This window comes from Herpailurus yagouaroundi, unplaced genomic scaffold (genome assembly GCF_014898765.1).
Source record: "Herpailurus yagouaroundi ecotype Mexico unplaced genomic scaffold, PumYag 140, whole genome shotgun sequence".
Classification (NCBI taxonomy): Eukaryota; Metazoa; Chordata; class Mammalia; order Carnivora; family Felidae; genus Herpailurus; species Herpailurus yagouaroundi.
Window position 1 is genome coordinate 41424422 of NW_024412395.1, and position 23934 is coordinate 41448355.

Genomic DNA, 23934 nt, shown 5'->3' on the forward strand with positions numbered 1-23934 from the left:
AGAATTCGATAGTTATAAAGACCATCGAGGACATATTAGTGTAAATTAATATGTTATTCAAACACATTTGCATTTTAAGCTTTTTTCCCTCCAATTGTAAGATTTTTTATTCCTTCTTATTTTTATATTCTGTCCTGTTAAAACATAAGATATGAGATAATACACTTACGTACATAATAAACAAAATAAAAATAAGAAATTGAGTGAGAGAAAAATAATATTAGGCCAAAAATAAAGTTAGTTTCAAAAATGCATGCCACAAAGCCCTGTACTCTTAGTTATGGTAGGGGGAAGAGGCAACCAAAGATAGGGGTTTCAGTTTCCTGATAGCCAAATGCAAAGAAGAAATGACTGTCATAGGCAGCTTTTATTGATTTATATTATTCACAGTACTCATAAAATTAAATCATTTTCTTGAAGAAAGCTCTTTTTGTTACTGAGACCTAAGAAAAGTCATTCTATTGAGTTGTCAAAAATATTCCAGCAATAACTAATCATTTTTGAACAAGGATTTCTTTAACATTCCTCCCAGACTGGCCAATGGCATAGTACTTAAGAGTCTTTCAGCAGCTAAACAGGGTTCAAGTATGTCACACACAACTGTAATTCAAGGATAAGATATGGAATATCCAGAGCAGTAGTCTACCTATTACAGATATTCCTCCCCAAAATATATTGTTAGAAATCACAATTAATTTTTAAACTTGAGATAAAATTCACATAACATAAAATTCACCATTTTAAAGTATATAAATCAGTGGTGTTAATAGATTCACAATGTTGTACAACTACTATTGAATTCCAGAACATTTTCATCATCCCACAGAGAAACACCATACCAATTAAGCAGTCATTGCCCATTCTCCTCCCCACTCTCCTTCTCAGGCCCTGGCAACCGCTAATCTACTTTCTGTCTCTATGGATTTGTCTATTCTGGACATTTTCACATAAATGGAATCATATAATATCTGACCTCTACTGTGTGGCTTCTTTCACTTATCATACTGTTTCCAAGGCTCATCCATACTATAGCATGTATTGGTACTTCATTCTCTTATACGTATTAATAATAGTCAATTGTATGTGCATTTTGTTTATCCATTCATTGGTTAATAGGAATTTAGGTTGTATCTACCTTTAGACTCTTATAAATAATGCTATGAACATTCATATACAAATTTTTGTGTGTACAAAAAGTGTCAGTTTTCTTAGATAAATACCTAGGAACAGAAATTTTGGGTGATATGGTGACTATATTTAACTTATTAACTGCCAAACTGTTTACCAAAACAGCTGTAGCATTTTACATTCCCACAAGCAGTACATGAGATTTTCAATTTTTCACCTTTGCCAACCCTTGTTATTTTCCATTATTTTTTATAGTCATCTTAGTAGATATGAAGTATTATCTCATTAGAGCTTTAATTTGCATTTCCTGGTGGCTAATGATGTTGAGCACTTTGTCACGTGCTTATTGCCATTTGTATATCTTCTTGGAGAAATGTTCGAATCCTTTGCCTATTCCTTAATTGGCTTACTTATCATTTTGTTGTAAAGTTTTGTTCACAATGAATTTTTAAGGATTTTCATCTATTACCAGTTGTCAGATTAGGAGTGAAAAAATAAAATAAATTATAATATGTGCAAATGAAGACAGAAGATCAAAACTACTTTAGGACAGGGGCACCTGGATGGCTCAGTTGGTTAAGTGTCCAACTCCTCATTTCAGCTAGGTCATGATCTCACAGCTCAAGGGTTCGAGCCCCACATCGGGCTCTGTGCTGACAGCATGGAGCCTGCTTGGGATTCTCTCTCCCTCTCTCTCTGCCCCTCCCCTGTTCACTTGCTCTCTGTTTCTCAAAAATAAATAAATAAACATTAAAAAAAACTACTTTGAGGCAGAAAACACATCTCCATATTACATGGAACTACTGTATAATAGTTACTAATATCAACACAAATCCTTGCACTGCTTGTGTATTTTCTTCCTCCTCAATACCAAATGTATTGCCTAGTTAATGAACACTTGGTATCCATAAAGAGGCATATTTTTTAACATTTCAACAAAAACTGGCAATTGTCAAATAATTAGAAAAAAAGATGGATATTAAGACAGCTTGAAACATTTCAAAAGAAACTAACAAATAAATAGATTACAGCTTGAAAAAGTAAAGCATATAATATTTGCATGCTCACTGAGTTCTCCATGCAGACCTAAAAGCTTTACAAAAAAAAAGTTAATAGCTCTTATTTGTAGCTTTAAAGGCAATGCTAGTTTGACTCTTTCAGTGACCAAAGATTTTATTCCAGTGTCTGGATTACTCTGGTCTGAATAGGCAACAACTTTTCTTTAAAGTTCTAGGAATGGAAGATACTGACCATCAAGCTAGTTAACCAAATGCAATCACAAGCTTAAATTTATGGTAAGAAGGATGGTGAAAAGAACACTTCTGAGTTTCTTAAGAATGCGATTCTTATGGATGGAATTTGAAACAAATATAATACTGCCTTTGCTGGGAGAAGAGGGCAAGAACATGAGCGCTCCTAATAAGTTTCACCACTTCAATATCTAAGTTCTATTAGATATAATTTTAATTCACTACTGCCATAGTAAATGAATTTTATTATTCCATTTACTATTTTTTTCCTTATAGGATTTTCATGACCTACCCCCTAACATTACTTGGCATGATCTCTGTTCTGTCCAGTGATGCACAGGCAGCATTTATCAAGCAACAATTAAGGTATGTGATCTATTCCATAACCAATTATGTCCTGACTTATAATTTCAATCTATATGTGTGATATTATCAATGATACACAGCATTAATGTCACCCAGCCTTGTTCTCAAAACAATGCATAAAGCTTTAAATTTAAAAAATGATTCTTGGGGCGCCTGGGTGGCGCAGTCGGTTAAGCTCCGACTTCAGCCAGGTCACGATCTCACGGTCCGTGAGTTCGAGCCCCGCGTCAGGCTCTGGGCTGATGGCTAGGAGCCTGGAGCCTGTTTCCGATTCTGTGTCTCCCTCTCTCTCTGCCCCTCCCCCGTTCATGCTCTGTCTCTCTCTGTCCCAAAAATAAATAAAAAACGTTGAAAAAAAAATTAAAAAAAAAAATGATTCTAATTCTCAAACTGCTACTGAATTAAACAAACATAAAAATTGGAATATTTCAAAGGGAACAGCTGCCTTCAGTTTCTAAAAAATATTGAGAAGTGAGCTATTCAAGATTAAACAATGATTGTTTTTACAGCAATCCAAAGAATAACCAACATACTACAAAATGTGCAGACTGTGTTCTTCCTTTTCTTATCATATACTTAAACAAAATAGGTAAAGAAGTTTCATTACATGAAAACAGGTTTAATGCTGAAGTTCTGTAATTACCCACTTGATCAGCAAGTTTTCTAATATTAAGCAGAAATAGTATGAAAAGATGCAAATGTTTGCATTTTTTTAAGTTGGTAGATTTAGAATTTTTTAAAACAAAAATATATAAAAAAGATGCTTACATTTCTCATGATAAAAATATTTTTGACTCCATGTTAAAAATGACTTCACTTTTCTAATTGCTTTATACTCACTGTATTTCAAAAATGTATATGAATTAAAATTTCACCATTTTCAGCAATTAATTCACCTGGGAGATTATCTTTTTTTGTGCTTTAACTTAATCCAAAGAAAGCAGGTCAGTTCATTAAGATACAAAAATGTTCCATGACCGGGGTGCCTGGCTGGCTCAGTCAGTAGAGCATGCAGCTCTTGATCTCCAGGTTGTAAATAAGTTCAAGCCCTGTGTTGGGTGTAGTGATTACTTTAAAAAATAAAATAAAATAAAATCTTAAAAAAAGAAGGTCCATGATACAACAGTAAGCCTTGTGGAGTGTCTGATACATAGGTTTTCAATGCACGTCTACTAAACTAAGTTGTATATTTTATCTGTGCTTTAACTTCCTCTGATATACAATACCAGAATGTAGAGAATAAAGATTCTGATCTTTAGTTGAAACTTTAAAACTTAAAATGTTCTGGGTCACCTGTGTGACTCAGTTGAGCATCCAACTTTGGCTCAGGTCATGATCTCATGGTTCATGAGTTCTAGTCCCACATCGGGCTCACTGCTGTCACAGCACAGAGCCTGCTTTGGATCCTCTGTTCCCCCCTCTCTCTGTACCTCCACAGCTTGTGCTCTGTCAAAAATAAATAAACATTGAAACAAGAAAAAAAAACTTAGAATGTTCTTGCTTAGAAATCAATTTCACTTTAGAATATGGACAATTTGATTCCAGTATTTTACTTTTTAAAAATTTTTTTAAAGGACACTTGAGTTTTTTTTAAGTTTTTATTTTAAGAGAGAGAGAGAGGGAGGGGCAGAGAGAAAGGGAGAGAGAGAATCCCAAGCAGGCTCCACGCTGTCAGTGCAGAGCCTGACACAGGGCTCAATCCCACAGATCGTGAGATCATGACACAAGCTGAAATCAAGAGTTGGTTGCTCAACCAATTAAGCCACCTAGTCACCCCTCATTCCAGTATTTAAATATGATTTCACTGCAGAAGAGGGCAATAGATAAAAAAGCTGAGTAATACTCAATTTGAAAGTCTCTCCAATATATCATCCTGAGGAAAAAGTGATCCCCATTAAATGACATTTTCCTGTCATTTTTAGCCCCCAGACACTTTTTACCCTTTCTCTGTCTTCTCTCCTTTTGTCTAGAAAAGAGCAACTTCTCCTAACTTCTGCCATCTCTCCTCTGACCCCAGTGCCAACTTTCAGCACTCCCTACACCCTGTAGATAAATGTGGTGATCTTAACACCCCATCAGATGCTGTGCATATCTTTATCACTAATTAACTTATTCCTATTGTTAGGATCTTCTTTTTATTAATCCGTTTCCTTTCACTAGACTCCAAGTTTCATAAAAGTAACGGTTATGTCTAATATATAACAGATACTTGTAGTACAATAAAAAATAATCTAATATATAACAGATACTTGTAGTATAATAAAAAATAAATATTTAGTCTCTATCTCTGGTTCCTGACACAGAGCTCCAAAAAGTTCTGGAATTTAAATTTACTACGTCTATACGTTGGTGAGTGGACTCATGGGGAAGGTAGGTAGATAACTTCAGGATGGGGGTCAGTCACCAGAGGAAAACCAACCATTCAATTAGAGGGTTAGAACTTCCAGCTCCACTACCTCCGAAGACAGGTGAGGGACTTGAGATTGAATTCGTCAACAATGGGCCAATCAACGATACCTATGTAACCTTCATAAAAACCCCTAAATGATAGGAGTTAGGGAGCTTACAAGTTAGTGAACAGATCCATATGCCAAAAGCATCATATATACTAACTCCATGGAGAAAGAAGATCCTGTGCTCAGGACCTTTCTAGACATCACCCTATAATATACTTCTTATTGTGCCTGTCCATCTGTATCCTTTATTATAAACTGTGACAGTAAGTAGAACACTTTCTTGAGTTCGATTAAGTCCTCAGGGAGGGGGTCATGGGAACCCATGATTTATAGTTGGCCAGGCAGAAATGTGGGTAGCCTAGGGACCCCATTTGCAGCTGACACTGGAAGCAGGCGGCAGTCTTGTGGGAGTGAGCCCTTAACCTGTGGGATCTGCACTGTGTCAGAATTGAATTAAATTGCCAGAGACTCACTGGGTGTTGGAGAATTGATGAATTTGTTGTTTTGAGAAAAAATACTGAATACATTTATTTTGGGAAAATGAATAGATGAGTGAAAAGTTAATTAAAAAAGAAGTAAACCAGGCCACCTGAGTGGCTCAGTTGGTTGAGCATCCAAATCTTGATTTCGGCTCAGGTCATGATCCCAGGGTTGTGATATTGAGCCCCGTGTCAGTCTGCTTGGGATTCTCTCTCCCTCTGCCCCTCTTCCTCACTCATGCTTCCTCACTCTCTCTCTCTCTCTCGCTCTCTTAAATAAAAAATAAAATAAAAAATAAAAAGAAGTAAAGCATATTTAATTTATTCACATTATAGTCATTCTTACATTAATTTTTAGAGCTTGTTTTTCCTTTATTGCTATTCATTTACATTTAATTTCTCTACATAGACAATGCTTGCTTTTTTTCTCTTATAATTATTTTAACATAAATACTCTCTTTTAAACTGAATACTGCTTTCAAGTTTGCCAAAACTTAAACCAAAATATATTATCAAAATCAAAATCAAAACCAAAAAGTTGATTTCTCCTTTATGAAAGACTGACAATTTAGCACAGACTTACGTGCCTCTTATTTTATTGTATTTATCATAAGCAACTTGAGAATAAAGATTGTGTTTAATTAGAATTTTCTTTCCCAGAGATTAACAGAGTGCTTAGGACATGAAGTGTACTCATGAGCTAAAAAAGAAAAAGAAATATTGTAAGGGGAAAAAAAGGTCAGAAAAGGATTGTTAATTGGAAAGGAAGAGGGAAAAGATCTTCCTAGAAAACTGGAAAAAAGAGGAATACATAACAGGAGAGAGGAGTACTGAATTTGGCCAAAGTATATTTTGGGTAATCTTCAAGAAAATAATTTCAGATAAAAAATCTTTAACAAGCCCTCACAGAGGTAAGTCATGAAAGGAGAACTTGTTGTCAGAAATTTGGAAGGGACCCAAAATGGCCAAAACAATCTTGAAAAAGAGGAACAAAGCTGGAAGGTTAACACATTTTTTTAAGACTTACTACAAAGCTACAGCAATCAAAGCAGTGTGATAATGACTTAATACTAGATATTTATTTTTTTAATGTTTATTTATTTTTGAGAGAAAGAGAGACAGAAAGCGACCAGGGGAGGAGCAGAGAGGGAGGGACACGGAATCCCAACCAGGCTCCAGGCTCTGAGCTGTCAGCACGAAGTTGGATGCTTAACTGACTGAGCCACCAAGGTGCCCCAATACTAGATATTGAAATGAATACTATATCAATGAAATGAAATTGGGAATCGAGAAGCAAACCTTTACTTCTGTGGTTGATGGATACCTGACAAGAGTGCCTAAATACAACAGGTGCCTTTAAACAAAAAAGTGCTAGGACAACCAGATATCCAAATGCAGAAGAGTGAAGTTGGACCTTTACCTCATACCATGCACAGAATTAACTCAAAATGGATCAAAAATCCAAAAAAAAAAAAAAAAGCTAAAATTATAAAACTCTTGGAAGAAAATATAGGTGTAAATCTTCTTGACCTTGGATTAGGCAATGATTTCTTACATATGATGTCAAAAGTGAAGGCAATCAAAGTCAAAAGCACAAGCAATTAAAGAAAAATAGATAAATTGAACTTTATCTAAAGGTGAAATTTTTGTGCCTCAAAAGACACTGTCAAGAAAGTGAAGAGACAACAGAAATGAAGGAAAATACTTGCAAAGCATTTGTCTAATAAAGAAATTGCATTATATATATAAATATACCTCTTAAACTCAATTTGTTAAAAACGAATAATGCAATTTTAAAATGGACAAAGAATTTTAATAGAAATGTATCTAAAGAAGATATACAAATGAACCATAAACACACAAAAAGATGCTCAACAACATTAGCCATCAGGGAAATGCAAATCAAGACCACAATGAGATACTACTTCATACCCCTAGATTGGCTAAAAGGAAAAGACAGAAAATAACAAGTGTCGGTGAAGATACCGAGAAACTGAAGCCTTTAAATATTGCTGGTGCGATTGCATGTTGCAGCCACTTTGGAAAATATGTGATAGTTCCTCAATAAGTTAAACAGAATTACCATATTATACAGTAATTCCTTTCCTATGTACCCAAGAGTATTGAAAATATATGTCACACAAATATCTACATGTTTGTGTAGGTTTTGTGCATGAATGATCATAGCAGCATTTTTCATAATTGTTTAATATTCACAATTATTCAAATGTCCATCACTGATAAACAAACAAAATGTGGTAATCCCTACAATGAAAGATCATTCAGTAATAAAATAAAAGGAAGTGCAGATACATGCTACAACATGGATGAACCTAAAAAACACTGTTATGTGAAAGAAGTCAATCACAAAGGCAAAATACTGTAAATTTCCATTTTTATATGAAATTTCCAGAATAGGAAATTACTGGTTTCTCGGGCCCAGGGCAGTGGGAAACCATTAAATTGCTGGTCTCTAGGGGCTGGTTTCCAGGTAGTGGGAAATAGAGTGACTTCTAGTTTATATATGGGATTTCTTAATGAGGTGAAAAAAAATGTCATAAAATTATATAGTAGTGATGGTACACAACTCTGTAAATATATTAAAAACCACTGAATTGTATTGTATATTTATTAAAAGGGTGCATTTTACAGGTGAATTATGTATCAACAAACTTAGTTTAAAAAAAAAAACAGTTAAGGGGCGCCTGGGCGGCCCAATCAGCCCCATCAATTCTTGATTTCAGTTCAGGTCATAATCTCGGAGTTGTGAGATGGAGCCCCATATTGGGCTCCATTCTGAGCATGGAGCTTGCTTGGGATACTCTCTCTCTCCCTCTGCCCCTCTCCCCCACTCACGGTCTCTCTCTCTCTCTCAAATAAAAAAAAATATAAATATAAATAAATAAACAGTTAAGAGACCTGTAGGCAATACTGAGAAGCTCCAACATGTAACTAATAGGTAGGTCCTAAAAAACGGATGGAGTTATAAAGAGGCAACATTTGAAGAGTTAACAACTGAGTATCTTTTATAATTGAAGAAGGAATTCGTTTCTCACATTCAAAGTATAGTTTGTGTCCCAAGAAGGATAAAAAAATATATATCCACATCTAGGCAAAACATCAAGATGAAATTGCAGAACATTAGGTAGGATAAACAGAAAATCACAAAAGATGTCAAAGAGAAAAAGACATATATTACCTCATAAGGAATACCGACAGACTATTCCTCAGCAACAAGAGAAAACAAAACACAATGAAGTAATAGCTTCAAAACTGAGAAATTGTATACAAAATACAATCATTCCTTAAAGATTAGCTTGTTTATTTTTTCGTATTTTAGGGGAGGGCAATTTTAATTGTTGATACTGTTTCTTTCTTGATTATTCATTTACTCGGATTTTTAAAATCCTGAAGCAATTTTGAAGTATAGATACTTTAAGTTCTTTTAGAAAATTATCTGTTTTACATAAGGTTTCAAATTTCACATAAAGTTGTTCATTTTATTTTGTTACTTTTTAGGTGCCTGTGATTTTAGGATTTTTTTTTTTTATGTTTTGGTAACTCTTGATGAAAGCAATCCCTTATTATTAATTTCTGTGGTCCTTGATAATATATCTTGCTTTGATATCTACTCAGCCTGAAATTAATATAATCAATCCAGCTTTCTTTTGATTATTTGTCAAGTATACCTTTTATACCCTTTCACTTTTAATCTACCTATGTCTTTATATTTAAAATGAGTTTTTCTTCACTAGCATATAGTTGGTTCTTACATTTTTATCCGATCTCTCTTAATTGAAGTATTTATACCATTTACATTAAATATAATTATTGATATGGCTGCATTTAAATCTACCATCATGATAGTTGTTTTCTATCAATCCTACTTTTTTCCTTTTCCTTCTTTACTTGTCTTCTTTTAGATTAAGTATTTATTTATTTATTATGGAAAAGAGAAAAGATAAAGAGGAAAAGACTCACTTTATGAAACTAGTTTAATTTTGAAAGTAAAACCAAACCAGGGGCGCCTGGGTGGCGCAGTCGGTTGGGCGTCCGGCTTCAGCCAGGTCACGATCTCGCGGTCCGTCAGTTCGAGCCCCGCGTCAGGCTCTGGGCTGATGGCTCAGAGCCTGGAGCCTGTTTCTGATGCTATGTCTCCCTCTCTCTGCCCCTCCCCTGTTCATGCTCTGTCTCTCTCTGTCCCAAAAATAAATAAACGTTGGAAAAAAAAAAAAAAAAAAAGAAAGTAAAACCAAACCAATTTCAGTTGCAAAATCCTAAACACACTGGTAAATCAAATATAGCAAAATATGAAAATACTATTAATAAATCATGATCAAGCAGTTTTTATTCAGAGAATACAAGGATAGCTCTATTTCTGAAAAGCTATTAATGTTAATCACAATATAATGAATTATAAGGAGAAAATTACAGTATCTCCTCAAGAATGCAAAAAAAGTATTCAATAAAATCCAAATATAAGTTTTGAGTAAAAACTCTTCACCAACTTAGTTAAAAAGTAGAAAATTTCTTTAACATGACAACTTACTATTAGTAGTAACAAATAATAATTAAAATGAAGAAGCATTCTCAATAGGGTCAAGAAAAAAACTAAATGTTTGTTGTTACCACTTCTATTTAATATTGTCCTTTAGTTCCTAATCAACAAAGAAAGTTAAGAATATAGGATTTCTGGCTGGCAGCCAAGCTGAAAACCCAGCCAACAAATGAGCATCAACCGTAAGACATGAGCAAAGGTATCTCCAGATTATTCCAGCTTACGGCTGGGAAGCTACCCGTAGACTCCACCCGAGGCATATGGAGCAGACACAAAGAAACCCTGCTATGGGGCGCCTGGGTGGCGCAGTCGGTTAAGCGTCCGGCTTCAGCCAGGTCACGATCTCGCGGTCCGTGAGTTCGAGCCCCGCGTCAGGCTCTGGGCTGATGGCTCAGAGCCTGGAGCCTGTTTCCGATTCTATGTCTCCCTCTCTCTGCCCCTCCCCTGTTCATGCTCTGTCTCTCTCTGTCCCAAAAATAAATAAACGTTGAAAAAAAAAATAAAAAAAAAAAAAAAAAGAAACCCTGCTATACTCTGTCTGAATTCCTAACACACAGAAACCGTAAAATATAATAAAATAAGTATTGTTTTAAGTCACTAAATTTTGGGTTACTCACTGGAACAATGGGGAAAGATTTTTAAATTAAAAAAGCATAATCATAAAAGAAAAAACTAACAATTTTTAAATTTCTATACAACGACGTTTTAACCAAAGAAAGACAAGGCACTGAGAGAAGATATCGCCAAGTCATATAACTGTAGAATAACAGACAGCCTAAGTTTGAAAAATGGGCCAAGAATAGGAACAAACCACAAAAGAGGAAACTTAGATGACTCATAAACATATAAAAGATATTTAACCAGGCAATGGGAGAAATAAAAATAACAATTAGGCACCACTTAATAACCAGTCAGGTTGGTAAAAATTTTAAGTCTAATAATATCAAATTCATTAAGGATCAAAAGATATGGAAATCTGGCATGCATTTTGTCATAGCAACTGTCCCCTGCATGATGATGTTATCCAGAAAAGCCAAGCATGTATGGCAGGGACAGCGGCTCCCAGAACCCACTCTCCAGATGTACAGACATCATTCCTCAGCGATCACTTGGGAGCAGTGAAGGGGACACCCTAAGGGACAGGTGGATGTGGTCTGCTGCCAGCCATGAGGTCAGAGCTTTCCCAAATCACAACACAGACCTAGGATTGTGGAATGTTAATGTACAACTATCAGAGAGCAATTTATCATTAGATAAGCATTTCAAGGTACAAATACAATTCTAGATATATACCCTTCATAACTCCCACAGCTATGCCTAAGAAGACAGGCAGAAGAATATCCCTTTTAACATTTACAGTGAAAAACTATAAACACCCTATATATCAACTATTAGGAGAACAGATAAATTAACTGCATTATATTCATACAAAGAAATACTGTTCAGCAATGAAGATGAATACCTTACAGTACATGAATAAACACGGATAAATCTGAAAAACAATGATTAGTGATAAAAACAGTTTGGAAAATGATACATACAGTATAATGCTATATAATAAGGTTTTAAAACATGCCAAACAATACTGCATATCATATACATATATGGTACAAATCCGTACACCTTCTTAGGAGTTTCTTAGGAGTGATTGACACAAATCTCTCTTCTATGAAGAAAAGGAAGAGAAAGAATGGGATTGGGTAGTTACATATAAGGTTTCAAGTGTACCTGGTTTTATTTATGTATAATAAGTTGAAACATATGTGGCAACAGATTAACATTTATTAAAGTAAGGTGATAGGTACAGTACAAACATTGTATTATTTTATAGTCTGTATGTCTGCAATGTTTTAAAATGTTTTTTAAGTTTTAAAAAAACATTGCAAGGGACCATGGAGAGGTTGGAGGCTTGAGAAAGTGAAAAGATGTGGAATCTTGATTGTGGAAAATGTACTAAGTTCAGTTTATTAGAAATGAGTGATACAATTGCCAGTAAAAATACAGTAATTGGATCACATGGAAGCAATTTATGAAAAGATTCGAAACAGTGCCATTTTAAACAGGTGTTCCCTTAATACATTTAATAATGTCTATTTATGAAACATTCTACTTGAATTTCTCTAACCTACAAAATAAAGAGACAGTTATCAAATAATCAAAAACAAATCTCTGGGGGTGCCTGGCTGGCTGAGTCGATTAAAACATGTGATTCTTAATCTCAGAGTTGTAGGTTTAAGCCCCACGTTGGGTGTAGAGACTCTTTAAAAAATAAAATCTTAAATAAAAAACCAAAAATCTATGAAACCATAATATAAATTTACACAAAAGAATATTTTGTTTCTATTAGCAACTTTTACAGTTACCTCTATTCTAGAAGACATTTCTCTTGTCAAAGATATAGTAATTAAAATGCAGAGGATTCTGAATGTATACATATCTGAATAGAAAATGCTTTGACTTTATTAACTAACACAGTTTAAAGGAGATCTGTAAAAACCTGCTTAGGTCCTTCAAACTCTAGACCCCAAAATTATTGTGTAACTTTATGCTTTATTGAAAATGGTTAGAAGTTATTAAAAAACAAAATTCCACTTTTTGTAATAGCCTTACACTTAAATAGCAACTAGAACCTGTACCTCATCTCTCTGACTTTTGGAGTCTAAGCGTTATAGTTATCACTTGTTTTTTTTTGTTTTTTGTTTTTTTTTTCAACGTTTATTTATTTTTGGGAGAGAGAGAGAGACAGAGCATGAACGGGGGAGGGGCAGAGAAAGAGTGAGACAGAGAATCGGAAACAGGCTCCAGGCTCTGAGCCATCAGCCCAGAGCCTGACGCGGGGCTCGAACTCACGGACTGCGAGATCGTGACCTGGCTGAAGTCGGACGCTTAACCGACTGCGCCACCCAGGCGCCCCTTCACTTGGTTTTTTAAGTATTTTGAGTAACCCTTCCTACTTTTTGAGAGCAGGAAATGTTTTATGCATCACTGTTTTCCCAATACCTAATCCATAGAGATGTTCAATAAATAATTATTTGTTAAATGATTGAAATGAATCTAGCCCCTAGCACAGACACAGTCTCAAAAGCTCTGCAACAGACTGCACAGCCAAAGCAACTATTGTGGGTCAGACCAACTAGCTCATTCAGCTTAAGATTCTGGAAATTATTTAGAGACTTTACTATCCTCAGGAGCTCTACTCTTAATACTTCTCCCCTAATATATCCGGCAGTAAGCCAATCATTTGGATCTAAAATTCTCTTGAAGATAGAAGACCAACAAACAGCTCTTTAAAATGTAATAAAAATATTTTTATATATGAGAATTTCACACTTCATGGACTAATTATGATTCAAGAGGCCAAGATTCACTGCTAATACTACAGGTAATGAGATGATGAGGACTAAGACAAGGTTACTGGATTTAAAAAAAAGGAGAATATAACTCATGATGCACAAAGGAACTATTTCAGTACAGTGGTAGGAACAGAAGACAAACTACTTTTTATAAATGTGATCATAATAATTATCTAGTTTAGATTTCTTATATTTAGAGACAATGTGGCTGATTCTACTAAGGGATAATACCACAACAAAGGAGCAAGCATAATTCAAAAAAATCCTATGTATCCATATAATATAGGCCACGCTCAAAGGTAAGTTATCAACTATTTTGAGTTTACTATCTTTTTTTTTTTTTTTTTTTTTTTTTTTTTGCTTAAATGCTTATTTTTTATTTTTGAGAGGGGGGAAGGGGCAGAGATAGAGCGGGACAGAGGACCTGAAGCGGGCTCTGTGCTGACAGCAGAGCTCCCAAAGGGGGGCTTGAATTCACGCAGTAGGAGATGGTGACCTGAGCTGAAGTCGGAAGCCCAACCTACTGAGCCACCCAGTCGCCTTGAGTTTATTATATTTCATATGCATTTTGATAAGACTGGAACATTAAGAGCAGGATGAGTTTTTTGTTTGCTTTGTCTTAAGATTTTATTTTTAAGTAACTCTACACTCAATGTGGGTTTTGAACTTACAACACCAAGATCAAAAGTCACATGCTCTACTGGCTGAGCCAGCCCGGTACCCTAGGATAAATTCTATTTTAAAGTACAGCAATTTATTAAATCACTTTTCTTTTGATTTTTATCGTGACACAAGAGAAAATATCAAAACAATTTAAGAATGTTGAGGACTAAAACTCCAAACTGCAAGGTGCAAGGTGGTAGGTGGGAAATAAACAAGAGTAATAGTACACCATCATAGGAAAAGCAAGTCACACACAGAATAAAATTTATTCCTGGGGCACACAGGTGGCTCAGTTAGTTAAGCGTCCAACTCTTGATTTCTGCCCTGGTCATGATCCCAGGGTTGTGAGACTGAGCTCTGCGACAGGCTCCATGTGCTGAGCATTCAGCCTGCTTAAGATTCTCTCTCTCTCTCTCTCTCTCTCTCTCTCTCTCTCTCTCTCTCTCTTTCTCCCTCTGCTCCTTCCCTACTTACACCCACATGTGTGCACTTTCTCTAAAAAAAAAAAATTATTCCTGTACTACATTATTTACTAATTAAAATAATGATGCTGATAATTATAAAACAATTACCAAATCTTTTTAAAGGACATATTATATGTATAGGACTTTTTCTAGGCAACTGTGTTCATAAGAAATATAAAACCTAGGTCTATCATATGTTCTTTTCTCTCCCCATTTTTAAATTGTGTTAAAATAAACAAAGTTTACTCTCAAATGGTTCAGAATGAAAAAGCAAACGGTGAATTTTGAAAAAGGGATAAAAGCTATACTGGATGTTCTACACTATTCTTATTCTTGCAGCTTGACTGCAGCTTGAAATTTATGTAAATAAACAGTTAAAAATTGTGCCTAAGACATAGAAGCTACATATGGAATTCTAATTGATAACACTAAAGAATACAAGCAATTATTAGCAAGTAATTATGTAAAAATACAAAAATACATGTAATTTCAAAGCACTGTCAGTTTATCACACCCAAATTGTAAACAATGACAGATCTGTGTCTTTCATGAAACTGGATAAATATAATGGGGTCAATTATATCAGGACATTCTGTATATGGTCAGTAATTTCAATTAAGATTCAGAAATTGTGGAAATTACCTCTAGCAATGTTTATTATTATTAATGCTGAAAACAGGTTTTTGTGCATCACTGAATTCAGTCCTCACTGACTAACATTTAATGGGTCAAAAAGAATGAGTTTTCTGTTGACTCAGCCAGTGCAGTGATTGACAAACATAATCCAATAATACCAGAAGGAATAAAATGTCAACTTCTGTGTCTGATACTTACAAGATTCTACCAATGCTTTATTTTTATTCTATCCTTTTAAAACTATTTTCTCTTACTTCTGATTTACTTCCTTGCTGCTGTTTTTGTTGTTGTTGTTTTGGGATTGTTTTTTGTTTGTTTGTTTTGTTTTGTTTTGTTTGCAAGAGAGAGAGAGCACTCATGTGCACACATAAGCAAGGGAGAGGGAGACAGAGATGGAGACAGAGAATTCTAAGCAGGCTGCATGCCCAGCACAGAGCCAGACTCGGGGCTCTATCTTATGATGGTGAGATCATGACCTGAGCTGAAATCAGGAGTTGGATGCTCAACCAACTGAGCCACCCAGGTGCCCCTGCTTCATTGTTTTAATTTTTCAGTAGACTTTTTGTTTTATCTTTCATATTTTTTAATCTTAATTTTCCTTTCAATTGTCATTTTTATCTTATTATATGAGTCTCAGTTTACACCAATAAGAAGAAAGCATTATATATGGATAACACAGATTATGAACATACAAATTGGAATCCTTTTTTTCCATCCATTTCTATATTAAGTCTCTAAAAAATCTGAGATTTAGTATATCAGAAGTTATACATTCAGACAAAAACTCACTTCTACAATATTACTATACTTGTGCAGATATCATATTTAGACTGCTGAAACAATGTTGCTTTCTCACATTATTTACCATCATTGATTTTTGCCTTATATAACTATTAATAATTCTATAAACAATACAATATATATTACAAGAAGTTAAATTAGAATTTATATTTATGGAAGGGCTTGATGTCCTTCGCTTATTACAGAAATGATGCAGGTAGGAAAGAATCTTCTGACAGAAATCCAACACTGTGTCCTATGATTGCTTTAGAGTATACTAGCTCAAATCTGGCCTATCTTTATGAAATTTTATAATTTATAAAGATAATTTATATATTTTTTCTTATTTCTTAACGTATCAATGCATTAAGCTATCTTACACTATAAGATATATACTTGTAACATAACCATAAATCACAGAGAAAGTATCATCACAGAAAGGAAAATTGAAGTTTATAGACAGATTAAATGATTTACCAAAATTACATAGACAGCAAAGTAGCAGACTAGAGGATGTAAACACTAACATGTCCCTAGCCTAAAGAATGAGAAGAACTTCTCTTGGTCATGTCACAGGAGCAAGTGAAAAGAAATACAAAAGTGGCTATGCAGAACCAAAAGCAGCACTGTGTGAATTGATCTAAATCATCAAGATTATCTCTATAATATCTGCTAGACACTTCATAGAACCATAGATACCTCAGCACTTTATTTTGTCTGCTGTGCAATGAGCAAATATGTCCTACTTCCAAAATTTCTACTATACCAGAACCACTGAATCAGACAGTGATTTTATTTATTTATTTTTTTTTTTAATTTTTTTTTTTTAACACACATGGCAGATTTATTTTTAATAAAATGGGGCAAAAACCAGCTTTCTTGCCCGAGCAATTAATCTATAGAAGATAGTGTGTATATTTTACATTTATAAACCAGCAACCAAAATTGCTGAATATCCCCAGTAGATCTTATTGTTCAGTGGTTTGATGATTCTTTCTTTGTCTTGCCCACACCCATTGCCAGTGGTTGTACCAGATTTTTTCTAGGAGCATGCTGTCTACTCAGGCCTATGTCAGTGTATGTTTAGACTTCAGACAGTGATTTTAAAAGCTTTTTGTTTTGAACTGATGGTTACCAGAGAGGAGGCAAGTAGGGGGAATGGGTGAAATAGGGGATGAGGATTAAGGAGTGCACTTGTGATGAGTACTAGGTGATATACGCAATCATGAATCACTTTATTTTATACATCTGAAACTAATATAACACTGTATGTTAACTATACTGGAATTAAAATTTTAAAAAGATAAAAAAATTAAAAAATATATATAAGCTTTTTGTTTGGGACAGGTATCAAAAAGAACCAACAGGAGAGCAAATAATATATAATGTTATAATATACATCAGTTCTGATTCTTTCAAGATAAGCTCTTCACTGAGAAGTTTTTTTTAGCCTGAATCATTGTAATTGTAATCCAGAACCAATAAAATAAAGGATCAAATGTGTTAGAAACAAGGACTGAAGACTGAAGGGAGCCATGGAAAAGACTGGTTCACTACACGGGGATATTCTTACCCTTGCAAAAACTTTGATCAAAAGCATTGTTGCAAAAGCATAGCTAGAAGAGAATGAACATAGACACTCCTCAAAATTCACCTCTGACTCAGATTCCAAAGAGTGGTCAAGGCTTGCTCTGATTTTGGTATGTGGTTGGAGGGAGACTATTTCAAACTGGTAATATATAAGGAGAAACACTACAGGTTAAAATAAACACCAATCTTCTTAGGGCTTTTTCACAGCTATACAATAATAGGAATGCAGGCTGCAATTGGTGTGGGGGGATGGTAAGGAGTTAGGAGTATATAAGGATACACAGTCTTATCAGATAAAATGTTCTTAGGCAGTGAGGCAAATATTCAAAGTTGCCTTAGGCAGTGAGGCAAATATTCAAATATTCATCATGTAGGCAATCTAAAGTTGGAGTAAAGTGGCTCCAGGCTAGCTCAGTCTGAGAAGTATGAGAGTCTTGATCTTAGGGTTGTGAGTTCAAGTCCCATGATGGATGTAGAGATTACTTAAAAATAAAATCTTTAGGAAAACCTGGGTGGCTCAGTCAATTAAGTGTTGACTCTTGACTTTGGGTACTGATCTCATGGTTCATGGGATTGAATCCTGCATCAAGCTCTGGGCTGAAGGTGTGGAGACTGCTTGGGATTCTCTCTCTCTCTCTCTCTCTCTCTCTCTCTCTCCCCCTCCCCCACTCATGCTCTAAACAAACAGGGAGTTAAGATGGTGGAGAAGTAGGGGGATCAGGATTTTCCTCATACCTGAAACACAGCTGTATTGAGGTCAGATCACTTGCAACACCCAGGAAATCAATCTGCGGAGTGGCAGTAGGATCTCCGTAGTTGGAGGGAGACAGCTTGGTGGGATTGAGGTGCATTTATGTGAATGGGGGGAGATAAAACAGCGTCTGACTTCCGCTCAAGTCACAATCTCATGGTTCATGGGTTCAACCCCTGTTGGGCTCTGTGCTGACAGCTCAGAGCCTGGAGCCTGCTTCGGATTCTGTATCTCCCTCTCTCTATGCCCCTCCCCTGCTCATGCTCTGTCTCTCTCTCTCAAAAATAAATAAACGTTAAAAAAATTTTAAAAAGGAAGAGCTAAAAAAATCTGTAAGCTGAAAACAATAGAAAGCTTATTTAAAAAAATAAAGAAGACACAAAGAAATGGAAAAACATTCCACGTTCATGGATTGGAAGAACAAATATTGTTAAAATGTCAATACTACCCAAAGCAATCTGCATATTCAATGCAATCCCTATCAAAATAACACCAGCATTCTTCACAGAGCTAGAACAATCCTAAAATTTGTATGGAACCACAAAAGACCTGTATAGCCAGAGAAATGTTGAAAAAGAAAACCAAAGCTGGAGGCATCACAATCCCAGAATTTAACCTGTATTAAAAGCTGTAATCATCAAGACAGTATGGTACTGGCACAAAAAAAAGATGCATAGATCAATGAAACAGAATAGAGAACCCAGAAATGGACCCACAAATACATGGCTAACTAATCTTCAACAAAGCAGGAAAGAATATCCAATGGAAAAATGAGAGTCTCTTTAGCAAATGGTTCTGGGAGAACTGGACAGCAACATGTAGAAAAATGAAACTGGACCACTCTCTTATACCATACACAGAAATAAATTCAAAAATGGATGAAAGACCTAAATGTGAGACAGGAAACCATCAAAATCCTACAGGAGAATACAGGCAGCAACCTCTTTGACCTTGGCCACAGCAACTTCTTACTTGACATGTCTCCAAAGACAAGGGAAGTAAAAGCAAAAATGAACTACTGACACCTCATCCAGATAAAAAGCTTCTGCACAGTGAAGGAAACAATCAGCAAAACTAAAAGGCAACTGACAGAATGGGAGAACATATTTACAAATGACATGTCAGATAAAGAGTTAGTATCCACAATCTATAAGGAACTTAACCAAACTCAGCACCCAAAAAACAAATAATTCAGTGAAGAAATGGGCAGAAGACATGAATAGACACTTTTCCATAATAGACACCCAGATGCCAAATAGATACATGAAAAGATGCTCAATATTGCTCACCATCAGGGAAATACAAATTAAAATCACAATGAGATACCACTTCACACTGCTCAGAATAGCTAAAATTAACAACTTGCAGATCAACAGATGCTGGTGAGGATGTGGAGAAAAGGAAACCCTATGGCACTGTTGGTGGGAATGCAAACTGGCATAGGCACCCTGGAAAACAGTATGGAGGTTCCTCAAAAAATTAAAAGTAGAGCTACCCTATGACCCAGCAATTGCACTACTAGGAATTTATCCTAAGGATACAAAAATGCTGATTCCAAGGGGCACATGCATCCCAGTGGTTATAGGAGTGCTATCAACAATAGCCAAATTATGGAGAGAGCCCAAATGTCCATCAACTGATGAATCAATTGAGAAGATGTGGTGTGTGTGTGTGTTTGTGTGTGTGTGTGTGTGTGTGTGTGTGTGTGTATACATATATATGCAATGGAATACTACCCAGTGATGGAAAAAGAATTAACTCTTGCCATTTGCACAATGGAATTGGAGGAATAATTAGCGAAATAAGTCAGTCAGAGAAAGACAGAGATCACATGATTTCACTTACGTGTGGAATCTGAGAAACTGAACAGATGAACATGGGGAAGGGAAGGAAAAATAAGATAAATACAGAGAGGGAAGCAAAAGAGAAGAGACTCTTAAATACAGAGAACAAACTGAGAGTTGATGGGGGGGGGTTTAATGGGTGATGGGCATTAAGGAGGGCACTTCTGGGGATGAGCACTAGGTGTATATGTAAGTGATGACTCACTAGGTTCCACTTTGGAAGCCAAGACTACACTGTACGTTAACTAACTTGAGAATTAAAAAAAAAAAAAAAAAAAAAAGGCACCTGTGGCTCAGTTGGTTAAGCATCTGACTTCGGCTCAGGTCTTGATCTCACAGTTCGTGGGTTCGAGTCCTGCATCAGGCTTTGCACTGACAGTGTGGAACCTACTTGGGATTCTCTCTCTCCCCATCTCTCTTTGCCCCCCCCACTCATGCTTTCTCTCTTTCTCAAAATAAATAAATAAATTTATTTAAAAAAACAACAAAGTTCCTTAAAATAAAAATAATATATATGAAAAAACAAACATTTTTTTAAAAAAATTAAAATAAAATATTTTTTAAAAAGAAAATAAAATGGGAGTAAAAACAGAATTGGGACCTGGGCAGGCAGTTTTACCAAAGGTAGGAGTCTACATATGAATGCAATGGTCACAAAGAAAACAAAATAACAATCAACAAAAACAAAGACCAGTTCCCTCCCTAACTTCTCAGGTTTTTGAATGATGAACTAAATGACTGAATAAATCTATAGTATCAAAGCCTTCAGGATACAAAACAGTATACAGATAAACAGAGAAGGAAGTCAAGAAGAATCTACCTATATATTGCTAAGCAAATAGTAATTCTTTATAAATCTGCCCTTATATGAAGACGACTCATCTAGAAGAAAACCCCAGGCAAAAATTTTGTCATTAAAAGGTATGAAATAAACACAGTAGGTAAAAGATTAATGAAGAAGACACATACCAGGAAACAAGAATGAAAGACTGCTTTCTACACCCAGGAAAATTTCTCTCTGTAAAGTAAGTTATAAAATGAAATAAAAATAGAATGAATCAAAATTTGTGGATTTAGTTCAACTCTAGTCAAAACTCACAGGATTATTTTCTGTCACTTGACAAAAATGGTCAAAACATACCTGAGAAAAGCAACTAACATAAGAATTCTGAAATAAGTGAGCAAAGATGAGAGGTCTGTCCTAAGAAATATCGAAACTTAGGGTGCCTGGGTGGCTCAGTTGGTTAAGCATCCAACTCTTGGTTTCGGCTCGGGTCACGATCTCACATTTGGTGGGTTCAAGCCCCCTGTTGGGCTCTGTGCTGACAGTGCAGACCCTGCTTGGAATTCTCTCTCTCTGTCCCTCATGCACTCTCTAGCTCTCTCTCAAAATAAGTTAATAATCTTAAAAAAAAATAAATACCAAAACTTATACAGCTAACAATTAAAATTAAGGTATTGAGGAAGAAATAAGAATATGAAAGAAACCCTTCTGCCTCCGTGAGCAGTGCCATGGCAATTGGCAAGAACAAGCACCTTACAAAAGGCAGCAAAAAAGGAGCCAAGAAAAAAGTGGTTGATCCATCTTCTAAGAAAGATTGGTATGTTGTGAAAGCACCAGCTATGTTCAATAAAGTAATATTGAAAACACACTAATTACAAAAGCTCAAGGAACCAAAATTGCATCTGATGACCTTGAGTGTCATGTTTATGAATTAAGCCTTGCTTACCTGCAGAATGTGGAAGGTACATTTAGAACTGAGGATGTTCAGGGCAAAAACTGCCTAATTTCCATGGCATGGATCTTACCTATAAAAAAAATGTGTTCCATGGTCAAAAAATGGCATTACATGACTGAAGGTCATGTTTTGATGTCAATACTCCCAAAAGTTATTTTATCTGTTTTGTGTTGGTTTTACTAAAAAATGCAACAATCAGATTCACAAGACTTTTTATGCTCAGCACCAACAAATTTGGAAAAAGATGATGGAAATCATGACCTAAGAGGTGCAGACAGGTGAATTGAAAGAAATGGTCAATAACTCGATTCCAGACAGCATTGGTGTTAGGATGTCCTTGGAACCACAGTAGAGGGGACGGCCATCTTGCCAGCTCAACCCAATGAAAAGCCCCTAGTAGCTGCCAGAACGAATTGGAGGTCAACCAATCACCGAGCAACAGCACGACCTGACGCGGAAAAAGGCCCACCCGGACCTAAACCCTGAACCGCTGCAGCTTAAAAACCCCACCCCACCACACCTGGGGGCGACTTCCCTGACTCTTCTCTCTCTCCCTGAGTCACAAAACCTCGCCCAAGACCTTAGTTCCCAAATAGAGCCTTTGACTGCTAAAACTTTTTAGCCTCTGACTCCTATCTTTACCCTGCCTTACGCCTGACCCTAACAATTGGAAAAGACATAGAAAAGGCTTGCCAGGAGCACCATGGTGGCTCAGTCAGTTGAGCATCTGATTCTAGGTTTTGACTCAGGTCATAATCATGCAGTTTGTGGGATCGAGCCCCGCGTCCAGCTCTGCACTGACAGCATAGAACCTGCTTGGGATTCTCTCTCTCTCTGACCCTCCCCACTCACAATCAGGCTCATTCTCTCTCTCAAAATAAATAAACATTAAAAAAAAGGAAAGAAAAGGCTTGTCAGTCTATTTATCTGCTCCATGATGTCCTTGTTAGAGAAGTAAAAATGCTAAAGAAGCCTAAGTTTGAATTGGGAAAGCTCATGGCACTTCATTGTGAAGGTAGTACCTCTGGAAAAGCTACTGTTTATAAGACTGGTGCTACAGTTGACAATGTTGATAAACATGAGCCATCACTCCAAGAATTCAAAATTTAGACATTTAATGGTGAGAAATAAGAAATCTTATTTGCGATGTTTAAAAACAGAAGAATATGAAAGACATAATTCAAAGAATACAAAATGAGTCCTAATGAGTTTAATATATATTTTATTTTTTATCTATTTAATTTTAGAGAGAGTGCGTGTGTGTGTGCACACGCAGGCAATCAGGGGAGGGGCAGAGGGAGAGACAGAATCCCAGGCAGGCTCCACCTTCAGCATGGAGCCCAATGTGGGGCTCAATCCCATGACCCTGGGATCATGATCCCAGCCAAAATCAAGAATCGGACACTCAACCAACTGAGCAACCCAGGCACCCCAAATATATGTATATATATTATATATATTTTATGTTTATTTATTTCTTTATGAGAAAGCGAGCAAGTGGGCAAGGAGCAGAGAGAGAGGGAGACACAGAATCCCAAGCACTTTCTGTACTGTCAGCACACAGCCCAATATGGGGCTTCAACTCACGAACCATGAGATCATAAACTGGCTCAAAATCAAGAGTCAGACATTCAACCAACTGAGCCACCCCAGTGCTATGCCCTTAATATGTATTTTTAAAGTGATATTTCAAATTAGTGAAAAAAGGAACAAGCATTCAATAAATAATATTGGGATAATGGGCTAAAAATCTGGGAGAAAAATTAAATGATCTATAACTCACAATTCTAGATTTCCAAATCAGACCAAAAAAGACATTTTAAAATATCAGCAGGAATATTTTTATCACCTTAACACAGAGAATGGCCTCCTTCTAG

General features: G+C 35.8%; 1 protein-coding gene and 1 pseudogene across 3 annotated transcripts in view; one reads left to right on the plus strand and one right to left on the minus strand.

Annotated features, from left to right (window-relative positions):
- The window catches only part of BAZ2B (bromodomain adjacent to zinc finger domain 2B), a 438023-nt gene that overhangs the window by 251183 nt on the left and 162906 nt on the right, over positions 1-23934 (minus strand). The gene's annotated exons all lie outside the window — the stretch shown is intronic.
- On the plus strand, positions 21663-23260 carry LOC121031119 (40S ribosomal protein S3a-like; annotated as a pseudogene).